Source organism: Argiope bruennichi, chromosome 6 (genome assembly GCF_947563725.1).
Source record: "Argiope bruennichi chromosome 6, qqArgBrue1.1, whole genome shotgun sequence".
Taxonomy (NCBI): Eukaryota; Metazoa; Arthropoda; class Arachnida; order Araneae; family Araneidae; genus Argiope; species Argiope bruennichi.
The window spans coordinates 26,133,803-26,159,331 of NC_079156.1; the positions used below are offsets into that span (position 1 = coordinate 26,133,803).

Below are 25,529 nucleotides of genomic sequence, written 5' to 3' on the forward strand. Positions count from 1 at the left end.
TTAGCATTTCCGCTCTCGTGAAGAACACCGAAAACGGATCAATTCATAGATCATTTCAAAAGACACGTCGTTTAGATAATATTCGACAGCTGCCAAAGAGATGGAAAAAAGTAGTAGCTAAATACAGACATCATTTTTAATCATGAATAAGTTATCACTTTTTAAGAATAAAGTCTCAAATTTTAGGGGGAAAAAACGTCAGAAGTAAAGTTGTACACCTAATAATTAACTATATTTTATTTAATAATTTAATGTGAAATCATATTCTCGTCCTAATTAAAATCCATAGAATTAATATTTTTTACTTTTTTTTTTTTTTTTTTTTTGGTAACTCAGCAAATATGTCTGCGGCCTCTCCTCTACCCAGTGACCTTAAGCAATTGCCTAGTTGAAAATCCGCAGCTGTTGTTCAAGACACTTCAGTTCTCTGGAATAATGAAAATGTCAACCAAGTGAAAATATACAAAAAAAAAAAAAAAAAAAAACATTCTTTTTTTACATTGACAGGAAATACTTTCCCAACAGGGCATTCATTATTTAAGGAAGACTGAGTTTCACGAAAGAATATACGCACGCATGCAAACAATATGGAAAAAAGGAAAGGTTTCAGTCGAAAGCTGCCTTTTTTTAAAAAAAAGCAAGCTATTAAAATGAAATCAGGCACATTCTATCACATTATTAACTCACTCTTTTAAAACTTTGACATTTAAAACTCATTAAAACATCTACTTTCAGAATTAACTGAAAACCAACGCATTTTGAATTTAATTGCTTAGTATTGTGAAGAAAACTGAGCATGTATTTGCGACGTTTTTCTTTTGATTGGTCGAATCCAAAATTTGATACAGATCTATAATATCGATGTTTAATGATAACATTCCAAATTTCATTTATCTAGATTCCTGCACTTTGGAGAAATCGTGTTTGCGTATGATGGAATAGATATATGGCAAGTAATCCACTCATTTAACAGATCTCATTCAGAATTTGAAACGCATTCTTAACTTTGCTGTAATTTATGCTGTGGATTACAAAATTAAATCGGAGTATTTGGTACGCACATCTCAGCAGGAACCGATTGTAACAATACAAATAACAATCTATTCTATTCTGCATATACTAAATGCCTTTGGCGATCCGTTGGTGTACCGGGATTGATGGATGCCAAAAATTTCGATTAAATATTTTGTGTAAAAATGCCTTAATGGTTCTTTCAGCAAAATATTTTTTTAAATACAAATTTTGACTGACACGTAAATCATATTATTTTAAAAGCTTTACATTTCTCTGTTCATTGTATTATGTATTTCCCTAATGTTTTAGGCGTATCACACACACACACACACACACACAAAGCAATATGTAAACATGGGTGTACTAAAAAGTGTTCATGATTGTTAAACCTTAATTGCAAATACAATAAACTTTCAGAAATTTTATTAAAAGCATACTCATATTAAAATCTATTCAACATGCTTTTATTTTTTACACACGATTTAATTTAAAATAAGGAACAATCAACTAAAAACTTTTAAACTGAAAAGTTTCAGATGTTTTTTTAAATAAAAATTCGCAGATTTTTACCTAAAAAAATTGAGAATGCACTAATGAAATTTTCGTAATATTTCACATACAAAGAACGTTGCATACCCTTCAGCTTTTATAATGTCCTCCAAACGTCGTAATATGGATTCTACCAAATTTTCGGTAATATCTGAAGATATTTTACATCATTCTTTTTGCAACACTTGTTTTAAATAGCTTTTGTTTCTACTTTTGTGTTTTTGAACCACTGTGATGTGGCTTTTCGAGTGTGATCACAAATCGAGTGACCACAGATTTTCAATGACATTGATGTCAGGGGAATATGGTGGTATGTGTAATTGCTGTTTGCAGTGAAAAAAGCGCCACATCTTAACGTAACGTGTCGTGCTGAAATATGAAATATCTATCTAAATTAAAATTTTTAATATTTTCTTTTAAGTTGTTGTAAAATATATCCAAATAAACCATATGGTTCATAATGCCATCTATAAAAACTAAATTTACTACACCCGTTGAAGCCATACAACCCCAAACCAGGATGCAGCCACTACCATGCTGAACTGTAGGACATAAATTTTTTTGGATTCATTTCGGTATTAGGCTTTCTCTATACGGTGTGACGGCTATCACTGCCGAAAGTTTCAAATTTACTTTCATCACGAAATATAAATTTCTTCCCAAAGTTTTGGTCCTAAGTTGAATTTTTGTAAATTCTGCATGCTTTTTTCTTTTACGGGTTGAGGAATGGTTTCTTTCTAGCAACTCGACTTTTATATCCAGTTTGTCTAATTACAATTCGCGCAGTTTCAGCCATTTGGCAATGATTTGAAAAAATTCTTCATCAAATTTGACCTCACTTACTTAAGAATCAATCTTGATTTCTTTCAAAAATTTTTTTTTTGTGACATCAATTATAATATTTTTCCTTCCACTTCCACTTTTTTTTTAATTATTCCATCACTTTAAAATTTTTACTATGATTTTCTGAACACACGTGTGGCTTCTACCAACAATTTTAGCCATTTCACGATAAGATTTTCGTTTTTTTTTTTTTTTTTTTTTTTAATAACCTTAATACAAATTTCCTCTCATCAATATTGGTTTCCTTTCCAGTAGCCATTTTTCATTTAAAAGTTTGGCATCAAACTCATCTAATAAATTTTATTCCACAAAGATGACCAATGAAAAAGTTTAAGATAAGATGACGCAAAATTAAATTAAAATAGCAGTTAAGTAGAAAATATTTAGTGGTATTTAAACATATTTTTCATAAGTGTAGTCTCAATTTTTGACCACAAAATTTGCTTTAGGTTTTTATTTAAATTTGCTAAATAGGTTTTTAATGATTTTTTTTTACATGTGAGTAAAAGCAAAGTAAAATGTCCATAGTTTAATGCCTCTGCAAAAAGTCTTGTAATACTTATATTTTTTGCGCATTACTCACTATTCAAAGTGTTAATTTTCAGAAAAAAACTGCGTATTCTTAATTGTTTGAGTCACTGTACATATTCTGATGCTGTAATAATCTTTTATTCAGTAATAGAATCGTCCTTATGTTATCGAATTTTTGTAACATTTAAATTACGAAGCTTATTAAAATGTATCTCACGAGATAGAGCAACTCTTTTCATGAATTGAAAAAATAATACAGATAAAGTGTTCTTATCGTCTGCTTAATATGCTGATTGCATATTCTCCTTAAACAATGATTTATCTAACCATTTTCGATTTTTATTTTTTACTATCGTATTATCAATCTTTGAAATAGAATTTCAGATTAAACAATCTGAGAAGGGTCTTGATGTACTTGAAAAAAATTAGATAATTCAAAAATTGCTTCGAATAACTTTCAGAAGTTACTCAAACCGGAAATGCATATCTCTTACGTCAGCTGCAGAATTTATTATTTATTTATTACTTTCTGGAATACGAAGGGAAAAAAATTCATAATTGCCAAAAAAATTAACTCAGATTTTTGAAGAATTTCCAGTTATTTTCAGCGTACATTCTGTGCCTTATTTTATATATATATATATATATATATATATATATATATATATATATATATATATATATATATATATATATATATATATATATATATATATATATATATATATATATATATATATATATATATCATGGGCGGAACAGTAATAATGTAAAAAAATTAAAGTGAATAAAATCTAAGGAAAGATAGATATATTTTATAGTAGAATTTCATGCTTAAAATATAATAATTAATTTGGATTAACATGAATAAATAAGCAAAATAGAATAAACATTGAACAAGATTTAAAAAAAGAGACATTTAACTTTATCTTACAATTACATATTTAAGGCTCTTTTTTTAAGCTTATGAAATGTGGTGATTATAAACTATTCCATTTTTCTCAATAAAATAACAATTTTTTTTTAAAGTATCCAATTTAGTTTTGACATTGAAATCGTTTGCAATTCGTTATATCATCAAATGAATAATTACAATTATATTAAAAATGTAATTTGGTAAACTGCTGAAAATTCATTTTTTTCTTAATTATTTTTATAATTAATATACCAAACTATGGAATAACTTTTGTATTAAAATAAAAATGCTAGAAAATTTACATTCAAATCGGGAATTTTAGTTCATTCAGAGCAAATACTGATTTCACAGAAAAAAAGAACTGAATTGACTGAATTCTTCTGAAATAAAATCGTCTGCTTGCCATTCAAAATATTTTAGATATATCTAAAGATGAATTTTTTATTTGAAGAAGAAATGCCTGCATAAATACTAAATCAGACTTATAATGTATAAATTTGCATAGTTTTCATAAAATATTAGCACAAAATTTTAATAAAATATATTGAAAATTGAGGATATTTCTTCAAAACTCAAGGTCAGTTTACTTTTTTACATTTATCATACATAATTTTAAAATCGTACATATATTTTTTTTCATTTATTGAGAAATATAATTTTGAAAGCTCTAGGAAATTCAAGTATAAATATTAAAAATAAATAAAAATAAGAAGACATTTCACTTTTACAATTATACTTTCAAGGCCTTTTTTTAGCTTATAAAATTTGGAGTTATAAACTATAAAATTTTTCTCAATAAATATCAAAAATCATTTTAAATTATTCAATTTAATTTTGGGATTGCTATAATTTATAATTAAATTATATCACCATTTGAATTACTGCAATTATATTAAAAATCTAATTTGGGTAAACTGTTGAAAATTCATTTTTCCTTTTAAATTTAGCATTGCTTCTTTTAATTCACAGAGAAGCTGATAATCCCTGATAGTTATATGGATTAAAAGAAGATAAGTATAAAAAAATAAATTGCTTCTAACGATAACATCAATAAAAACAAATTCTGAGCTTCCGCTGTTACGCAAATTGAGGCGAGCAGACATTCTCATTCTGTTTGTTTTATTTTGATGACGTTTATTTTTTCACTTTTCATTAACTTTTATGACCCAAATTCGCTACACATACTTATTTCTTAAATTAATTCAATCTTATCGCTATCTTGTTTTCACTGATTGAAGTTTGTATATTTTGATTGCTGTAAAAACAGTTGTGATTTTTTTTTCTCTCTTTTTGATTTCTTGTGATCGAAGTATACAAAGAGAACGTATTGAAATCTCCAAAAAATACGAACTATGGTTTTTGACAATTCTCTATATTTCAGGCCTAAATGAGTCCGAAAAAAAATCCACTTACGAATCGTATCTGTCTGTGAACAAAACCATAGCTGAATAACGTTATAAACTAGATGGATGGAATTTGATATATATTCTATATTTGTTATATATAATACAGAATAGATACTTACCAAATTTTGAATAAGATCGATTCAGAGGAAGTCTGTCTGTCCGAATATAAGAGAGAATGTCCGAATGAGAACTACAAAGCAAAAAGAGCTAGATGGATAAGATTTAGTACACATATTTATCAATTTAACGGGTAGATATGTTTCAAATTTGGAACTAAATCCGTCGAGAATTTGACCGTCTGTTCGTTTGTACTTTCACCAATCTCTAAAAGGTTTTAAATGTATGAAACTTGTTATGTGATTTTGTGATTATAATAGTAGTTCCGAGTTACAAAGGTTAATAATAGCCAAATATATTCAGTGTGTTAGAATAGGAAAATATTAAATTGGAAAGAATTATATATAGTTTTTAAATCGTTATGCTTATGGCTCTCTCACAGCCTAGCGGTCCCAAACAGCTATAGGTCGGCGTGTTGGAAATCCTTTACTTATTACATTTATTAATGAGTAGACGAGAAAGTTCCGAGGAGACCACTGCTTTTGATTACTTTCTCGCATAGAGGGTAAGTATTTTATGGCTATTAATGTCATGCCGGTTATATACAAGTATCTATTTTCTTTACTGTATGATTAAGCACACAATTCTCATGTGTGAAAATAAAAATCTGAGCATTGAAGGCTGAAGGGGGAAGAGGGTTAATACCTTTATTAGTGAGTATGGGAGAAAATTTCATTAGATCATACCCGCTGATTTATATTCATTAATGAAGAAAACGAATCTTGAGTTGTTATTATAGAATGTTTGTTCAATTATAAAAAAGGAGCTATATTTGCATTCGCACCACTTGTTTTTTCGAAGTTGAACCTTTCCCCTTAGTCATCATTCATTAAAGCCAAATAAATAAATGGAATAAATTAAGATTCATTAAAGGAATTTTAATTATAGGAAATTTAAAAATTAAATACTGATCTTGTTAATTATATTCTTGCCCCCCCCCCCTCTAGAGGATGTTGAAGATAATGAAATCGATACATGTGACGCCATAGCCACGTAACAAATGGGACTGCATATGGCATTTTATAAGTAATTTGTGTTACGTAACACTGCGCTGGGAAACACCCTTTTTTTTCTTCTGTAAGATGTATTATGGATTTCGGAACTACCGATATAATGTACTTTACGTGTATCACGGGAATTCGGATTGACTCAATTGCAGCTTCATTGTTTATGATACTATTCGTCTCAAAGTTTCAATATTGAATCTTATCTCAATACTCAAAATCTTTTCAGTACGTTTGCGTTATACCGAAAATTAAAAATGCATTTAGATCAGAATTCAGTTCGATTTAAAAGTTGTATCAATTTCTGCTTGAAAGCTATAAACGATATAAACACAAAAAAATTTATTTGAAAATAATAATAAAAATAATTTTCTTTTTTCGGTTAAAATCTTGGATTCACGTATAAAAGGAATTTATTTATTTTCTCTAATAACTAAAGATGACACTAGTGGGATATTCCGTAAGCCCTGCTTTTCGTCAAGGATGTTGTACCTTTCTGCCCTTGCATCGGACAAATAAACATTTGGTACTTCTTTGGTTAGCCGGCGCAAGCGAAAGGTCGTCAAATAACTTAGACTTGCTCTAAAAACTTTTGCCAAGATCAGCGCCAACTTGCATACAAATCTAATGCTACAATTTTTGGCGTAGGTCAAAATTATTTGGCGACTTTTTGCATGCACCTGGCTAACTGAAATGTAACAAACTTTCTAAAGAAAAAAAATTTCCTTCAAGTTGAAATTTTTGAGAGTTTTCTCCCTGTTGGCAATCTTTCATTATTTAAAGAAACGTATTTTTACTGCATCAAATCAAAAGATTTAGAAATAGAATGGAGGAAATGCGTTCTTTAAATAATGAAAGATTGTTTTTGCAAGAATACAAGAATCATCTGAACTGGAAACGTTATTATAACTGCAACTGTACATTTCTCGAGTTGCTGACGCATTTTATAAAATGTATGGATAGATAAAAAATTGTGTGTACTCTACCAGTGTCGACATGCGCATGCAAAATTTTTCATTATATTGCATATTGTTGAAAATTATTTGTGCAATAACTATGACTCATAATAGATCACAAAACCTCGCAATTTTAAAAGTGCATAGTATTTGTTGAAGAAAATTAGATTTGCACCTCATAACCAAAAAGTTTGATAAGTTGTATCCAAAATATCGAATTCAGCTGCATGAATGTTTACTATCATTATGAGTTTAATTATTATATTTTCCAATAAAATATAACAACATTTTGAAGTTATGGTTATTTTGTAATACCAGATTTATTTACTATAATTTAAAAGTCTTATTTATTTTCTAAAGGGAAATGTACAATTACATTTATGTGAGTAGACGCAAAGTTACACTATCTACATGCAAATATTTTAAGTGAATGCTTTTTTCTTGTTTTGATACATAGCATATACTCTAATATTTTGCATGTAATGAATGTAATAATGAGTTAGAAATAGTAATAATATAGTTAGAAAAACGAAATAATGTTGTTTACATCAACTGGAGTAGTCTCCAAAATACTTTATCTCATACTCTCTAATAAAGATATTATCTCAAAGAACTATTTGCATGACATTGACAAAAATATGAAATATTAACCTTTGGCATGACTATACCATTTCTTTGGCGATGAATGCCTGGAATACGATTAATAACATCCGGAAATCAAATTTGTATTTTAGACGGGTTGTTCCCAATAATTGAAACAAAACTTTGGCACAGAACTTACCCTCGTAGTCATAAAATAACATACCAAATGTGATGTATATAAATCATTGAGTTGTCGCATTTACATGCTTCTAAAAGTACAGACAGACAGCCAATCCCTTGTAGTCATAAAATAACATACTAAATTTGATGTATATAAATCATTGAGTTGTCACATTTACATGTTTCTAAAAGTACAGACAGACAGTCAATCCCTTGTAGTCATAAAATAACATACCAAATTTGAGGTATATAAATCATTGAGTTGTCGCATTTACATGCTTCTAAAAGTACAGACAGACAGTCAATCCCTTGTAGTCATAAAATAACATACTAAATTTGATGTATATAAATCATTGGGTTTTCACATTTACATGTTTCTAAAAGTACAGACAGACAGTCAATTCCTTGTAGTCATAAAATAACATACCAAATTTGTTGTATATAAATCATTGAGTTGGCGCATTTACATGTTTCTAAAAGTACAGACAGACAGATAATCCCTTCTAGTCATAAAATAACATACCAAATTTGATGTATATAAATCATTGAGTTGGCGCATTTACATGTTTCTAAAAGTACAGACAGACAGACAATCCTTTGTAGTCATAAAATAACATACCAAATTTGAGGTATATAAATCATTGAGTTGTCGCATTTACATGTTTCTAAAAGTACAGACAGACAGTCAATCCCTTGTAGTCATAAAATAACATACCACATTTGATGTATATAAATCATTGAGTTGTCGCATTTACATGTTTCTAAAAGTACAGACAGACAGTCAATCCCTTGTAGTCATAAAATAACATACCAAATTTGTTGTATATAAATCATTGAGTTGGCGCATTTACATGTTTCTAAAAGTACAGACAGACAGACAATCCCTTCTAGTCATAAAATAACATACCAAATTTAATGTATATAAATCATTGAGTTGGCGCATTTACATGTTTCTAAAAGTACAGACAGACAGACAATCCTTTGTAGTCATAAAATAACATACCAAATTTTAGGTATATAAATCATTGAGTTGTCGCATTTACATGTTTCTAAAAGTACAGACAGACAGTCAATCCCTTGTAGTCATAAAATAACATACCACATTTGATGTATATAAATCATTGAGTTGTCGCATTTACATGTTTCTAAAAGTACAGACAGACAGTCAATCCCTTGTAGTCATAAAATAACATACTAAATTTGATGTATATAAATCATTGGGTTTTCACATTTACATGTTTCTAAAAGTACAGACAGACAGTCAATCCCTTGTAGTCATAAAATAACATACCAAATTTGTTGTATATAAATCATTGAGTTGGCGCATTTACATGTTTCTAAAAGTACAGACAGACAGACAATCCATTCTAGTCATAAAATAACATACCAAATTTGATGTATATAAATCATTGAGTTGGCGCATTTACATGTTTCTAAAAGTGCAGACAGACAGACAATCCTTTGTAGTCATAAAATAACATACCAAATTTGAGGTATATAAATCATTGAGTTGGCGCATTTACATGTTTCTAAAAGTACAGACAGACAGATAATCCCTTCTAGTCATAAAATAACATACCAAATTTGATGTATATAAATCATTGAGTTGGCGCATTTACATGTTTCTAAAAGTACAGACAGACAGACAATCCTTTGTAGTCATAAAATAACATACCAAATTTGAGGTATATAAATCATTGAGTTGTCGCATTTACATGTTTCTAAAAGTACAGACAGACAGTCAATCCCTTGTAGTCCTAAAATAACATACCACATTTGATGTATATAAATCATTGAGTTGTCGCATTTACATGTTTCTAAAAGTACAGACAGACAGTCAATCCCTTGTAGTCATAAAATAACATACTAAATTTGATGTATATAAATCATTGGGTTTTCACATTTACATGTTTCTAAAAGTACAGACAGACAGTCAATCCCTTGTAGTCATAAAATAACATACCAATTTTGTTGTATATAAATCATTGAGTTGGCGCATTTACATGTTTCTAAAAGTACAGACAGACAATCCCTTCTAGTCATAAAATAACATACCAAATTTGATGTATATAAATCATTGAGTTGGCGCATTTACATGTTTCTAAAAGTACAGACAGACAGTCAATCCCTTGTAGTCATAAAATAACATACCACATTTGATGTATATAAATCATTGAGTTGTCGCATTTACATGTTTCTAAAAGTACAGACAGACAGTCAATCCCTTGCAGTCATAAAATAACATACTAAATTTGATGTATATAAATCATTGGGTTTTCACATTTACATGTTTCTAAAAGTACAGACAGACAGTCAATCCCTTGTAGTCATAAAATAACATACCAAATTTGTTGTATATAAATCATTGAGTTGGCGCATTTACATGTTTCTAAAAGTACAGACAGACAGACAATCCTTTGTAGTCATAAAATTACATACCAAATTTGAGGAATATAAATCATTGAGTTGTCGCATTTACATGTTTCTAAAAGTACAGACAGACAGTCAATCCCTTGTAGTCATAAAATAACATACTAAATTTGATGTATATAAATCATTGGGTTTTCACATTTACATGTTTCTAAAAGTACAGACAGACAGTCAATCCCTTGTAGTCATAAAATAACATACCAAATTTGTTGTATATAAATCATTGAGTTGGCGCATTTACATGTTTCTAAAAGTACAGACAGACAGACAATCCCTTCTAGTCATAAAATAACATACCAAATTTGATGTATATAAATCATTGAGTTGGCGCATTTACATGTTTCTAAAAGTACAGACAGACAGATAATCCTTTGTAGTCATAAAATAACATACCAAATTTGATGTATATAAATCATTGAGTTGTCGCATTTACATGTTTCTAAAAGTACAGACAGACAGTCAATCCCTTGTAGTCATAAAATAACATACTAAATTTGATGTATATAAATCATTGGGTTTTCACATTTACATGTTTCTAAAAGTACAGACAGACAATCAATCCCTTGTAGTCATAAAATAACATACCAAATTTGTTGTATATAAATCATTGAGTTGGCGCATTTACATGTTTCTAAAAGTACAGACAGACAGACAATCCCTTCTAGTCATAAAATAACATACCAAATTTGATGTATATAAATCATTGAGTGAGCGCATTTACATGTTTCTAAAAGTACAGACAGACAGACAATCCTTTGTAGTCATAAAATAACATACCAAATTTGAGGTATATAAATCATTGAGTTGTCGCATTTACATGTTTCTAAAAGTACAGACAGACAGTCAATCCCTTGTAGTCATAAAATAACATACTAAATTTGATGTATATAAATCATTGGGTTTTCACATTTACATGTTTCTAAAAGTACAGACAGACAGTCAATCCCTTGTAGTCATAAAATAACATACCAAATTTGTTGTATATAAATAATTGAGTTGGCGCATTTACATGTTTCTAAAAGTACAGACAGACAGACAATCCCTTCTAGTCATAAAATAACATACCACATTTGATGTATATAAATCATTGAGTTGGCGCATTTACATGTTTCTAAAAGTACAGACAGACAGACAATCCTTTGTAGTCATAAAATAACATACCAAATTTGAGGTATATAAATCATTGAGTTGTCGCATTTACATGTTTCTAAAAGTACAGACAGACAGTCAATCCCTTGCAGTCATAAAATAACATACCAAATTTGAGGTATATAAATCATTGAGTAGTTGCATTTACATGTTTCTAAAAGTACAGACAGACAGTCAATCCCTGGTAGGATTTAGCACAAAATTTGGCAGGTGTCTGAAATATAGATGTTATTATTGTGTATCGAATTTTATCTATTTAATTCATTTCCTTCTATAGTTATCGTGTTAACTTATATTCGAACAGTTGGACAGAGAGACTCTGATCAGAATTTACTTGGCATTTGATATTAACCTACAAATTTGATATAAGGACCGTATACCAAATTTCATCCGTCTAGCTCAAAGCATTTTTGAGTTATATTTGTTACAGACAGACATTTTCTAAAATGTGTTTTTCGAACTACGGGAAGTCTAAAACGTGGAGATTCTTCAAAATATCGGGTTCGAATTATTTGACGTTTACAACACTTTCTTTTTACTTCGTATACGAGAAAGTAAAAAGTTTCTGAGAAGTACAAACAGCCCGCATTATTCCTAATTGATTTCAATGATTTATAATTTAACGCTCGGATATTATTTCATATTTTTTTTCAGTCCGGGCTAAATTTAAAATAAACTAGGAAACAGAATTAACATAATTTGAGATTAACTATATCATGGATGGGTTTCATTATTAATTTTGAAATGTGTGCAGATGGAACAATAATTTATGCATAGAAAAATTTCTTGACAAAGTTTGACAGTATTTTCATACCACATTAAAAAAATCAGCTATTTAATAGGAAGATAAATTAAGATATGACAAAAATTGAAGATGACCATCATTTCATCCCTTCGTCCGTACAACAGGATGTAATTTTTTGTAATAAAATTTAATTATGTTATTTAATATATCATAAATTTAAAAAAAAATCGTTTGCTTGAAAGTGTAGGTGTATTTGCAGCTCATTTGGCCATTGAGATGACTCCCCGAATGTGAGATGTGTGTGACGTAATGAAAACAAACTACTTTTTTTAGATGCATTGTGTTTGATGGTGCAACAATTTTCCCTTAAACAAATTTTTCCTTTCATTTCGAATATTACTGGAATTTTCTTAGAAATAAGCTATTTTCGTGTTTCTCTTGTTGACATTGAGCACAAAATGGTTGAAGTGCTCTTTATTTTGGAATTGCATTGAGGTAAGGCTCATTATAGTTACTATTTATAGTTCTTACTCATTCGAATGTGAAATATGCTCGGCGAAAGGGTTGTAACTATCAATTATTCGTTCTTAAGATTTTAATAACTTCCAACATTTGAAATCTTTCTAAGTGTAAAAAAAAAAAAAAAAAAAAAAAAAAAAAAAACTAGTGGAAGTGATCTTCCTAAAACAATCTCGCATATTCTCTAATAAAGGCGTGATCCCAAAGAATACCTTGCATGGCATTGATGTACAATATCTACGAAATATGAACCACTAGCCGCCTTTGGCGACCAGCCGGTTCGCCAATCTTAATGTTCGTTAAAATTTTAATAATTAAATATTTTATGCAATTTCTACTTTAATAGCTTCTTCATCAAAATATTTTAAAACTTCAAATTTTGATTGTCATATAATTCATTCATAATATTATATAGGCCTTCAGTCATAACGTAATATGTATCTCTCTCATTTTCTGTTAGCACCTGTAGAATTTATGCTTTAAATTAAAGTGGAAAGAATGAATCTTCAATGAATATAATAATATTTTTTACTAAAACAAAGCATTTTTTTTTTATAATCTGCTTACTGAAAATAGAGTCACTCAGCGTTTAAACTTTATGGGCACTAAAGAATATCTTTTTTAATTTATATAATATCTCAAGAGTTTGGCAAATCGATTAATTAACAATGTTTAAATTTAAATGCATCAAACACTAAGAAAATAAAACGAATCGTTTAAAATAAACGGTTGAAAACAGGTTTTGAAAAAAACTACTTAAAAAACGATGTACTTAAAACTATAAGCATATACAAAAAATATATAACTAACATAAATACAATTTACTTACAAAAGCAACTAACCCAAAAATAATTTAAATCATCCATTGATAACGGTTGTCATGGCAACAATCAGAACAGAATGCGCATGCGTGAATTTTCTCCGCCAGTTACGTAACGCAAATACGTGATTTTTTCTACGCCAGTTGGGGTAACGCTATGCGGATTAGAAATTTTTAATTTCCTTTATTCAGTTTTATTTTAATTCAAAAGTACTTCAGAATGAATATGAAAGATCGATTCATTAACAATGTTTAATTTTAAATGCATCAAACATTAAGAAAATAAACAGAATCGATTGAAATAATCCGCCGAAAAATTTTAACCCTAGCCTCATTACTGTTGGGAGAAAAAAAAAACTGAAGCCTTTCTCGTTTGGCGCTGGGGAAAATGGAAGATTTTTTTTGGCGGAAAAGTTGGCGCTGGGGAAAATGGAAGATTTTTTTGGCGGGAAAGTTAGTTTTTAATTAATAATTAAAATACTAATTAAAAATTCGAAAAAAGGAACCCCAGGTGCACATTCCCAACCTCCAAGGTATACATGTACCAAATTTGGTAGCTGTAGGTTAAACAGTGTGGCCTGTAGAGCGCCAACACACACACACACACACACACACACACACGCACACACACACACACACACACGTTGAGCTTTATTATAAGTATATTGTCTTGAATACAATGTTTTTACTGAATTTATCATATTATCCTTGGCGAATTTTTCGGGCGATTAATCCGTGGCATGCAATTAATAGTATCCAGAAATTGAATTTGTATTTTAAATTTGTATTTGTATTTTGTATTTATATTTAAATTTTATTTGTATTTATATTTAAATTTGTATTTTGTATTTATACTTAAATTTTATTTGTATTTATATTTTAAATTTGTATTTGTATTTTGTATTTATATTTAAATTTTATTTGCATTCATATTTATATTTTGTATTTATATTTAAATTTGTATTTTGTATTTATATTTAAATTTGTATTTTGTATTTATACTTAAATTTTATTTGTATTTATATTTAAATTTTATTTGCATTTATTTATATTTATATTTGTATTTATATTTAAATTTGTATTTGTATTTATATTTAAATTTGTATTATGTTTTTATATTTAAATTTGTATTTTGTATTTATATTTAAATTTTATTTGTATTTATATTTAAATTTGTATTTTGTATTTATACTTAAATTTTATTTGTATTTATATTTAAATGTTATTTGCATTTATATTTAAATTTGTATTTGCATTTATATTTAAATTTGTATTTGTATTTATATTTATATTTTGTATTTATATTTAAATTTGTATTTTGTATTTATACTTAAATTTTATTTGTATTTATGTAGGACTCAGAAATCACTACCATTTTAGAACGCACATTTAATTACATTTAGGACGATTAGGACATATATACATTAACATAAAAGAATTGAACATTCAGTAGATTTCGTCGAATACGTCTCGTCTCGTCTCGTCTTTACTTTCGTCCAGATCCGTCTGATCTGACACGTCTTTACTCTCGTCCAGATCCGTCTGATCTGACACGTCTTCACTCTCGTCCAGATCCGTCTGATCTGACACGTCTTTACTCTCGTCCAGATCCGTCTGATCTGCCCTCCGTCTAACCAGCGTCAACTCCGTCTAACAACCAGCAGATGGCGCTCGCCAACAGGCGCTCGTCACTACATTCGGCGATCCTGACGTCTCTTTCGTCCTCGAAAGTTAAAGTAGAAAAATAATTTCTTCAACGTCGATCCACACTGCGTCAGTCCACAGGGAGTTGGTATCCAAAAGGTTTATTGTAGCACGTCAAATTGCACTCCGTCAAATTTCACTCCTGTTTGGCTCTTCTTTCGTCTATGTGCCGGTCTTCATTAATATCTCGGCCGAACCCCCATATTTGTAGGACTCAGAAATCACTACCATTTTAGAACGCACATTTAATTACATTTAGGACGATTAGGACATTTAGGATATATATACATTAACATAAAAGAATTGAACATTCAGTAGATTTCGTCGAATACGTCTCGTCTCGTCTCGTCTCGTCTTTACTTTCGTCCAGATCCGTCTGATCTGCCACGTCTTTACTCTCGTCCAGATCCGTCTGATCTGCCCTCCGTCTAACCAGCGTCAACTCCGTCTAACAACCAGCAGATGGCGCTCGCCAACAGGCGCTCGTCACTACATTTATATTTAAATTTTATTTGTATTTATATTTAAATTTTATTTGCATTTATATTTAAATTTGTATTTATATTTAAATTTGTATTTGTATTTATATTTAAATTTGTATTTGTATTTATATTTAAATTTGTATGTGTATTTTCGCAACTACTTAAAACAAAAATCTGACACAAAACTGCAATTGTAGTCACAAAATTTCTGTCCAAATTTGATATGTTTAAATTATTCCTTTTTTGAGTTATCGCATTGCATGTTTCTGAAAATACTAACCCACAAACGACTAACCGCTTGTCGGATTTGGTTCAAATTTTGACACATGTTTACAGTATAGACGTCTAACTTATGCACCGAATCTTATTTATCTAGCTCTTTTCGTTTTGTAGTTATTGTGTTAACTTATATCCGAACGGCCAGACAAACTTCTCTTAACTGAGTTTGCACAAAAATTGAGAGAAATATACAAATTTGATTTAAAGACTGTACATTAAATTTCATCCGTTTAGCTCAAAGCTTTTTGAGTTACCTTTGTCACAGACAGACGGATATTTCCCATAAATGTGTTTTTTCGAACTCAAGGATGACTAAAACGTGCAAATTTGTCAAAATCTCGAGCTTGAAATTTTTGACGATTACAATATGTTCTCTATATTACATACATGGGAAACTAAAAAAAAAAAAAAAAAAGGGGGGGGGGGTAAATTTTAGTGTGTGATTGAATATAATTATTGAAAATGGAGGATGAGCAAGACAGATGAAAATGGTATATATATTATTTTCAAGGAAACTGTATATTTATGCTGCATTTTTACTTTCTCTTCTACGAAGTATAAAGAGGGCAAATACTGTAATCGTCAAAAAATTTGTTTCGTATATTTTGACGAATTCCCACTTTCAGAGCTGAGTCTAGTAAAGTCTTGTTCCTGAGTCTGAGAAGTCTACATTTTTGGAATTGTGTTTATCTGTGAGCAGATTAACTCAAAAACGCTTTGAACTAAATGTTTACATTTAGTATGCGATCTTTGCACTAAATTTATAAATTCCTATCAAATTTGAACAAAACCCATTCAGATTATGTCTATTTGTGTCCTTGTGAACACAACTGCAAAATACTAGGAGCTAGATATATGTAATTTGGTGCACATATTTATTCTCTGAAATATATATATGTATTAAATTTGCAATCAAACAAGAGAAGGACTGATCATGTGTTAATCTGCCCTTCCCTATGCATGTAAACGCGACAACTGAGAAATCCAGCGAGTGAAGTACATGAAATTTGGTATACAGTTTCAGCAATTTAAGTGCAGATTTCTACATATTTTGTACTTAATTAGTCAAGAGATTGATCGTCTGTCGGTCAGTCTGTACTTCTGCATGCATGTAAACGGGATAACTAAACACAGCAATAACTGAGATAAATAAAATTTGATATATGATCTTGTTATTGAAATGCAATTCTGTATCAAATTTCGGTTTCAGTCGGTCGTAAGAAAAAGACCATCAAAATGAAAAATTCAGTTTACTATACTATGAAATACAAAACATCATATGTGGGACTTTGAAAATAAAAATCTGAGCACTCATGGCATTCACATCGCCTGACCCTGACCTCAGCAATTTTAGAGAGTTTGAAGAAAGTTTCGGGAGACTGCTCTTACTGATTTGCTATCTGGAAATAATATATTTTTCTAAAAACATTGGAAATATTCTGTTCTCGGCTTTCTTAAACATTCTCACAATAGTGCTTGGTTTCGTAGTATAGTGTACAGAAGAGAATATATATTTTATAACTCTACCTTTTGACTGATTAGAACGAAGAAAAGCTCAAAAATTTCATATAAATCAACTATTTCACTGTCAATACAGCATACCAAATTTCACCGATTTTGAGATGAAATAACAGCTATGATGTCATAATTTTACGTCAGCCTTTTAAAAACGCATCTGCTTTCAAAGAAGCATACATAATTATAATGCAATACTGGTAAAAGCAGGTAAAAAATATATGCGATTAAAAGATGATGATGAAAATTACCATTTATGCTTTATTCATTGCCTACGCGATTTCGTGCTTCAAAACCCCTAACCAAAACAACATCATGTTCTCACATGATGAAAAAGAGAGAGAGAGAAAAGGCCCCATCTTTTTATGGCGATATTTTCAATATTTATGTTGGTACTCAAATAAAAGGAAATAATAAAAAATTAATTATTGCGTTTAATTAAAAAAAATTTTTAGTGTTACTATTTCTCAATTAGAATGGATACCAAATAAGAGTGACTTCTCTGCACAATATTATCAAAATTCCAGTCCTTATGCAACATCTGGATTCTGAAATTGATTTTGAGAATTAAGACACATTCAAGCTTCAAACCAAAAGTTTGCGGTTTCTCGCTACCTGCGACAGAAAAAAACATTATTTCTATTTAATTCTTTATTCAAATTAAATGATCTCGTTTAACCAGTTCTAGCTTCGCAGAATCGTTTGTTTTTGTGTTTCACCCGAGTTGAGTTATTTAGAAAAAGGAAAATTGTTAAAGGAAAAAGGAAATATGGCTTACAATAGAGAGAATCTTCTGTTGAAGCTTTGTAGTAAACGCATGGCAACAGATTGATAAGAGCTGATTTTTCTCTCAAGATACGTCAGAAAGATGTTCCTGAAAGAGAAACTGTTACTCACATCAAAAGATAATAATTTAAATAATTTAGTTTTGATTGTGTCATTTTTTTCAAAGCAAGTCTTAGTTAATAAGAAAGATCACTGATGGTTTCCCGAATAGGAAGGAATTAAAGGGTGAAGGGGTAGATAGGTTGATTATTAATTTTTTGGACTAGTTGTTATATAAATAAATTTTGAAAAATGCAACTATTATGATTTATAAAATATTAGGATTACAACGTGTGTTTACTTTGAATTATTGAATTCATCTCTACTATAAACAAAGATGAATGTTTGTGTGTTGGCGTTCTAAGGTTAGACCATTTGATTATAGCTATCAAATTTGACACACACATGGTTTATAGGGTAAAAATGTCTACTTCAGAACGATTTTTTTCGGCATTTTAAGTATAATTTTAATTATCAAAAAATTAAGCGAAATTTTGACTTCCGAAAATATTAAAGCACACAGATTATATTTAAATCTTCTTAAAACGCAATTTTTTTCATTAATAATTATTTTTTGTCGTACACTTTTTTCTGTTTAATTAATTTAAAAAAATATTTTTACAAAATTATATTTAATAATTGAAATGAAACTGAAATCGTTTTTATTATTATTACTCATATGTAATTCTATTTTTTTTTAATATTATTGATAATAGAGGTATGAAGAGTCAACTTACTTTTAATTGTTAAGTAGATTCTGTACAAGATATGCTTTTAATAAAATTTTGAAATTTTATTATATCTGCAATGAAGATTTCACGTCGAAATCATACAATGATAAAAGTTTTGATGTGCGTCCATTTCAAACACAGCTGCTCTTTTCTATCATTTAATTGGATGTGTAAAAATATAGACAGGAAATAAGGAAAATGCATAGAAAAGTGAGCAACAGAATGAACTAAGGCTTCTAAAATGTGAATTATATATATTTTGCTGAAGAAATCATTAAGATTTAAAACATTTTTTAGCATATCAATCTTGGCGAACCAATTCATCGCCAAAGGCAGCTAATAAAAAATTCAATGTCATCTCTACTTCTATAAGCAATAAAGCAATATATATATATGTGTGTGTGTTTGTCAGTATGAATGTATCGGACAGATAATTCGACTTATTTTTTAAATCTGTTAATTAGTTAATTAATTAATTAATATTAAATTTGACATAAATATATTTTTAAGAGCGAAAATACTCAGAGAAATTTTTAAAAATTTAATTCATTAAAATTAAGATAAACTTTTACGTTTCTCTCTGATAACTCTCAAATATTGCACAAACATTATTTTTATGTTAGGGTGCAAAATTTTGTTGAATTTTGGCTTTTAAAAAAATGATTGATTAATTTTCAACATTTTGTAATACTGAAACTCAAACCGTTTTTATTGTTCCGTCATATATTTAATCGCACTAATTTCTACCATAATTGAAAGATATAGAGGAAAAATTCTACTTAATATTTACGCAGCTTATATGAAATGGAATTACACTATCACAAAAGATAACGTACAATTTGAAATGTATCACTCTGACATTTAGTCTTTAATGGCTCTATGGTGTCATGAGACTCGACTCCATTAAAAAGACCTAAGTGAACAATAAATCAAACACGTGTCAAGCAATTAAAATAACACCGCTTTTATCTCTCACAACTTAATGCTTAAAAATAATTTATTAAAGGCAACTGTGAGCATTAAGTTATGCGTGAGAAATTTAAATGAAATTAAATAAGAGCAACATTCATGGCATACCAGTATTTCAACAAGTTATTGATATACCTAACTACTATACTCAAACCTTTTCGAATTTTTTAAAAAAATATTTTATAATATAAATGAACTTTGCCATCTCCTTCAGAAAAACTGAAATGTGCGATTGCTCAGAGAAGTTTTCATTCAGTTCACATATGAATTGCGAAAACATGCAACTCGATTACAGACATTCAGACATTCAGGGATCTATGAAGAGTGCTATTCATAGATCCCTCTTGGTGTCAAATAGCTTTCAAAACATCATATGTAATACCATTTTTATTCCTCTGATCTCGGCTCCATATGACTTTTTCATCGGAAGAAGAAATTAAATTAAATGCCAACGATTCTCAAATTCGGAAGAAGTACAGCGACGAAAGCACTTGAGGAAAGTAGGGAAAAAAAAAAGCTTATTGCCTCCACAGACTTTGTGAACACAGAAAATGAGCGACTGAGCGAAAGCGATCTTTCCAAAATTTTCTCGAATACTTCCGAAATAAAAATATTATTTTCCTCCTCCCACGCATAAAATATGTCAAAAGTACTCAGATTCTTATTTCAGATTTTTGCGCATGAGCGTTTTGTGCTTCGTAATATAGTGAAGAATGTTGCCAAAATTTGACACATAGCTAATATTTAGTAACAAGATCACATGTATTCATTTACCTAAGTAATAACACTTATGAGTTACCGTGTTTACATGTATGCGAATGTATAGACCTGGGGTGGCGAACCTTTATGGATCAAAGTGCCATTTTTTCTAAAGAAATGCTTAATGACGTTTTGTAGCTATCGTGTTAAATTGTATTCGAACAGGCGGAGAGACAGACTTCTTTTGGATAAATTTTGCTGAAAATTTGACAGAAATCTACAAATTTGATATAACGACCGTATGCCAATTTTCAACCATCTAGCTCAAAGCACTTTTTAGTTATTTTTGTCACTGACAGTAAGACGGACATTTTCTAAAAGTGTGTTTTTCGAACTCAAAGTAGTCTAAAATGTGGAGATTAATCAAAATCGTAAGTTTGAATTTTTTGATGGTACTACGTATAAGAGAATGCAAAAATGAATCGATTGGCAACCGACTTCAGCTTTACTTAACAACAACCGTAACCCGTTCTTATAACGCATTAATAAGTCATATACCTAGAAACGTTTATAGGATCTAATTTCCAGAGGCAGTCAGAGTGAAAAATTTATGAGCCGGTTGATAGGTCAACAAATAAGCAAACAATGAAAAAGAGATCCGTCTTTATTTCTCTTCACAATAGCCGGAATGAGTTCGCGCCGTTTAATTCGGTGCGTATTAGAAAACGTCTCGTAAATTTTCTCGCCTCTTTTCCGACGATAAACATGCAAATGGTGTATGTGGTTACGATACCGTTTTGTCCGCAGAGGAATTTCTTTTACAACCCTCTTTAATGTACGGAATGCAGCAATATTTCAAAGACACACCTTGAATTCGGTCTGTTTTACTGTTGATATTTTAATGAATTGTTGAAAAGACCAAGAAACGTAAACATTGTAAATAATGGTTGCTTGAAATGTTCTTTGCTGCGGTGCAAAACAATCCGGTTTTCTGTGAATGATTATTGTTAGTGAGACAGTTCATTCCATTGTGGTTGGCCTTTGATATATAGTTTTGTTTTCAACGTCGAATCATCTTAATTAGCTAAAGATTCATTACCGTTGAAAGCAGACATAGGATTCAGCTGATCTGTTTGTAAAGTTTTTGTTTTTGAAGAAAAAAAGAGTTTAACTCATTTAAATAATTTTGAATGTTTGTTATTTTAGTGAAAATAATAAACACTCTCATTTCGCTGAAATAATAAACAGTGCTGCTGAATATATGGGAGTTGCATTGAAAAAAATAAAAAACCCTTTCCGTGGGTTTAGTGTTTTGAAGTAAAATAAATTGAACAAAGAGCAGAAGGACTCGAAATAACAATAAAGTCAAATATATTTACAAAAATATTCTACAAATAAAAGGCCTTCAGTCAGGCTGACATTCTGAATGGACAAATGTCAGAAGTTTTGCTTCTAATAAGTCTGATTTCTAAATAACTAAATAACAGTGCATTAGTTATTTTTAAACAGATAAATAATAATTCTTACCTGAGTTAGTTCAAACCCTTTCTTGTAATTGCCAAATTTGAATGATGCTGTATTAACCTGATGCTTTATACGATGTACGCAAAATTAGATCTACAGGATTGATGGAGGATTAGATATTAAATATAAAGAATTGATAGAGGATTTTATTATATATATATAGAATTGATACAGGAAAAATGTATAAGGTATTTGGTATCTTTCTGACTGAATTGATTCGAGGTAATATCCTCGGCCTTGTTTCTTTATGGGCTGTGTAGCACTATAATGCGTCAACAAGTGGTATTAAGTCGTTACAGTATCAGACAATTCTATTTTGCCGTTCTGCCTCGGTAACATTTGCCTGCGTTATGTTTATTTACTTTAACTACCTACTTGCATTATTTCTTCCTATTACCTGGAATGAAGTATTTTCAAAACATTGTTTTAGATATTTCCTTGAAATCTTTATTAAATATACAATTTTAATGAAATTTTTTGAGAATAAGCAAATATGTTTTGCTTTAAATATTTTTTTTAATTAAATGATATAAAACAAATGAATGATTCAACTAAAAATTATTAGTAATAAAATAAACTGAACGCAAATGAAAATTAAACCTTTAAACATAAATAAAATTTTCAAAATATAACAATTTAAAAAATATATTTAAAAAAATTTATATTTTTGAATATAAATATATGCAAAAATATTGAAAACCAAAATGAAAATAAACTCTTGATAGTCTTTTGTTTTTTAAACAAAAATTCTTACTTTTTAATAATCGATTGTATCTGTTATAAACATATCAGTATCAAACAGAATCTGATTCAGTAAACCAGGTTTAGACCTAACCTTAGTAACAGCAACGAGTCAGATTCCATATCATAGCCATTGTGGGTTCGGCCAAGGTTTATATCATTTTTTAAAGGTGACATAATTTTTTAAATGGTTTCCTTCAAAAGTTATAAAAGACATGTAACGAAGAAAAATATGAAAGCAATTACTCTAACTTCGACGTTATTTTAAATTAATAATTAATTTTAAAACGAAATAAAACTTTGGAATTGCAATAAATTTTCATTTAAACTGCATAAATTCCAAAGAAAATTTTATCAAACGCAAAAGTATAGAATTTAAAAAAGGCTTAGCATGATGCAAATGTATGCAAATATTAGCTTTATTATTCAATTTCGACGAGAATAAATTCAAACCCATTTGTTAGTCGTTTAATTAATTTTATTAATCTTGTCATTACAAATTCATTTCAAGTCTCGGCTGCATACAATTATTTTAATCTCTTTCGATCATCGTCGGTGATGAGTAATGTGAAAGGATCGTTTATCCTTGAAATAAACCGGAATGCACCGCGAATGCGTGTCATTGTTTTTATGTCCACTTCAATAATTTTACAAAGAATTTTGATTTTTCTAAAAAGAATAACCACCTTCGATGATTTAAAAGATCGCCTATTTTATGAGTAGTAATCAGTTTGTTCAGAAATTTCCAATCTTTTAAACATTGCTATCCGTGTTTAGAAACTGAATCTAAAGTGACTCAATGCATATTCGGCGAATTAAAATTTTTTAGAAAGGGGCAACACATATTCTTTTTTAAAAAAAGTTCTAAGGAAAAAAAAAAAAAACCTTTGGGAAGGGAAAAATATTTATTATTAAATATAATAAATATGTTCTTATTATTTAATAATAAATAGCATTTAATTTCTTTATTATTTTTAATATTACATATATAATATAAAAGTGATAAGAAACCAGAAAGAAAAGAAAGTTGCAGGAGAAAAAAACATTTATTATTAATATAATAAATAGGTTTTTATATTTAATAATAAATGGCATTTAATTCATTTATTATTTAATATAATGTAATATAAAAGTAAAAATGAACCAGATTGAAATTAATGCGTATGAAAAAAGAATTGAATATTCATAATCGAAAAAAAATTCGGCTTAGATGGTCTGGTCTGAGGTACCGCACAAAGACGTGATATTTAAGCGAAACCTCAGATCGGAGCAACAAGTGACGTATGTATTGATGTATTGTATGTAAAAAAGTCGTTCCATATATACATTATCATCATGTTGAAAATACATTTTTTTTTTTATTTTCTTCAGTTCTTGTCATTCTACACGAGGTGCTTGTTTGCGTATTGCGCTATTTTTTGTGGTGTTGCCACTGTGTCATTTAAAAAATATTTTATGTCCGAACTAAACTTCGAAAAGAGAGAGATATTCATTCAAGATCTTACAGGGGTCTATCGAAAAATGACTCGCAACCACTGTTTTGAAACCCCTGAGTTAGTTAAATCAGTAAAAACTTAAAATTTGTTAATTTCCTTTATTACATTACAAAGCATAAAAAAAATCATGTACGGACTTCGAAAATAAATATTTGAACATTCAAGACATTCACGGGCTTGTTCAAGATCCACAATTTTTATGCTGGAGTAGGGGGGATTACGTCTTTATTATGGAGTATGCGAGGAAATTTCGGGGAGACCGATTAATTTAATGCTAATTTATTATTATCTATTTAATTTTTATTTAATTTAATGATATTTTATTTTAATTAATGTAATGCTAAATTGAATTTGTTATGAATTTTTTTCTTCCTAAACACTTTGACAATGCAAGACAACACTGGAAGATCTTACAATTCATGATTTGTTGCCTCTGTATCTCATAATGAGGTCACCGACTAAAGAGAGTTCACTGTAATGAATTGCATTCTAGTCTTTGTTATTTCAAGGTTTATGTTCATTCGTTGTATAAAAAAAGAATCATTTTGTAATGATTGTAGTTGTTATTAAAATATTATGAATTTTTATTTTCTCGTATGCGAAGTATACAAAAAAAAAGTATTGAAACCATCAAAAAAAAAAAAAAAAAATCGAATTTGAGATTTTGGCGTATCTCCATGTTTAGAAATCCCTAAAAAAAAAAATAAAAAAATGTTTTTAGAATTATTTAGTTTGTCTCTCAGTTATCTATGAACACGATAACTGAAGAATCTTCAGCTAATAATTAATTATTCTGGTGTCAT

The 25,529-nt window shown here is 29.2% G+C and overlaps 1 long non-coding RNA gene across 1 annotated transcript; it reads right to left on the reverse strand.

Moving 5' to 3' along the window:
- Positions 1–354: 354 nt before the first annotated feature.
- LOC129971060 (uncharacterized) lies at positions 355–22,581 on the reverse strand. The gene is made up of 4 exons (XR_008784754.1): positions 22,493–22,581; positions 18,520–18,615; positions 5,379–5,449; positions 355–427 (listed from the first exon to the last, which is right to left on the reverse strand). It is a non-coding gene; the product is annotated as an uncharacterized LOC129971060 (long non-coding RNA).
- Positions 22,582–25,529: the final 2,948 nt, after the last annotated feature.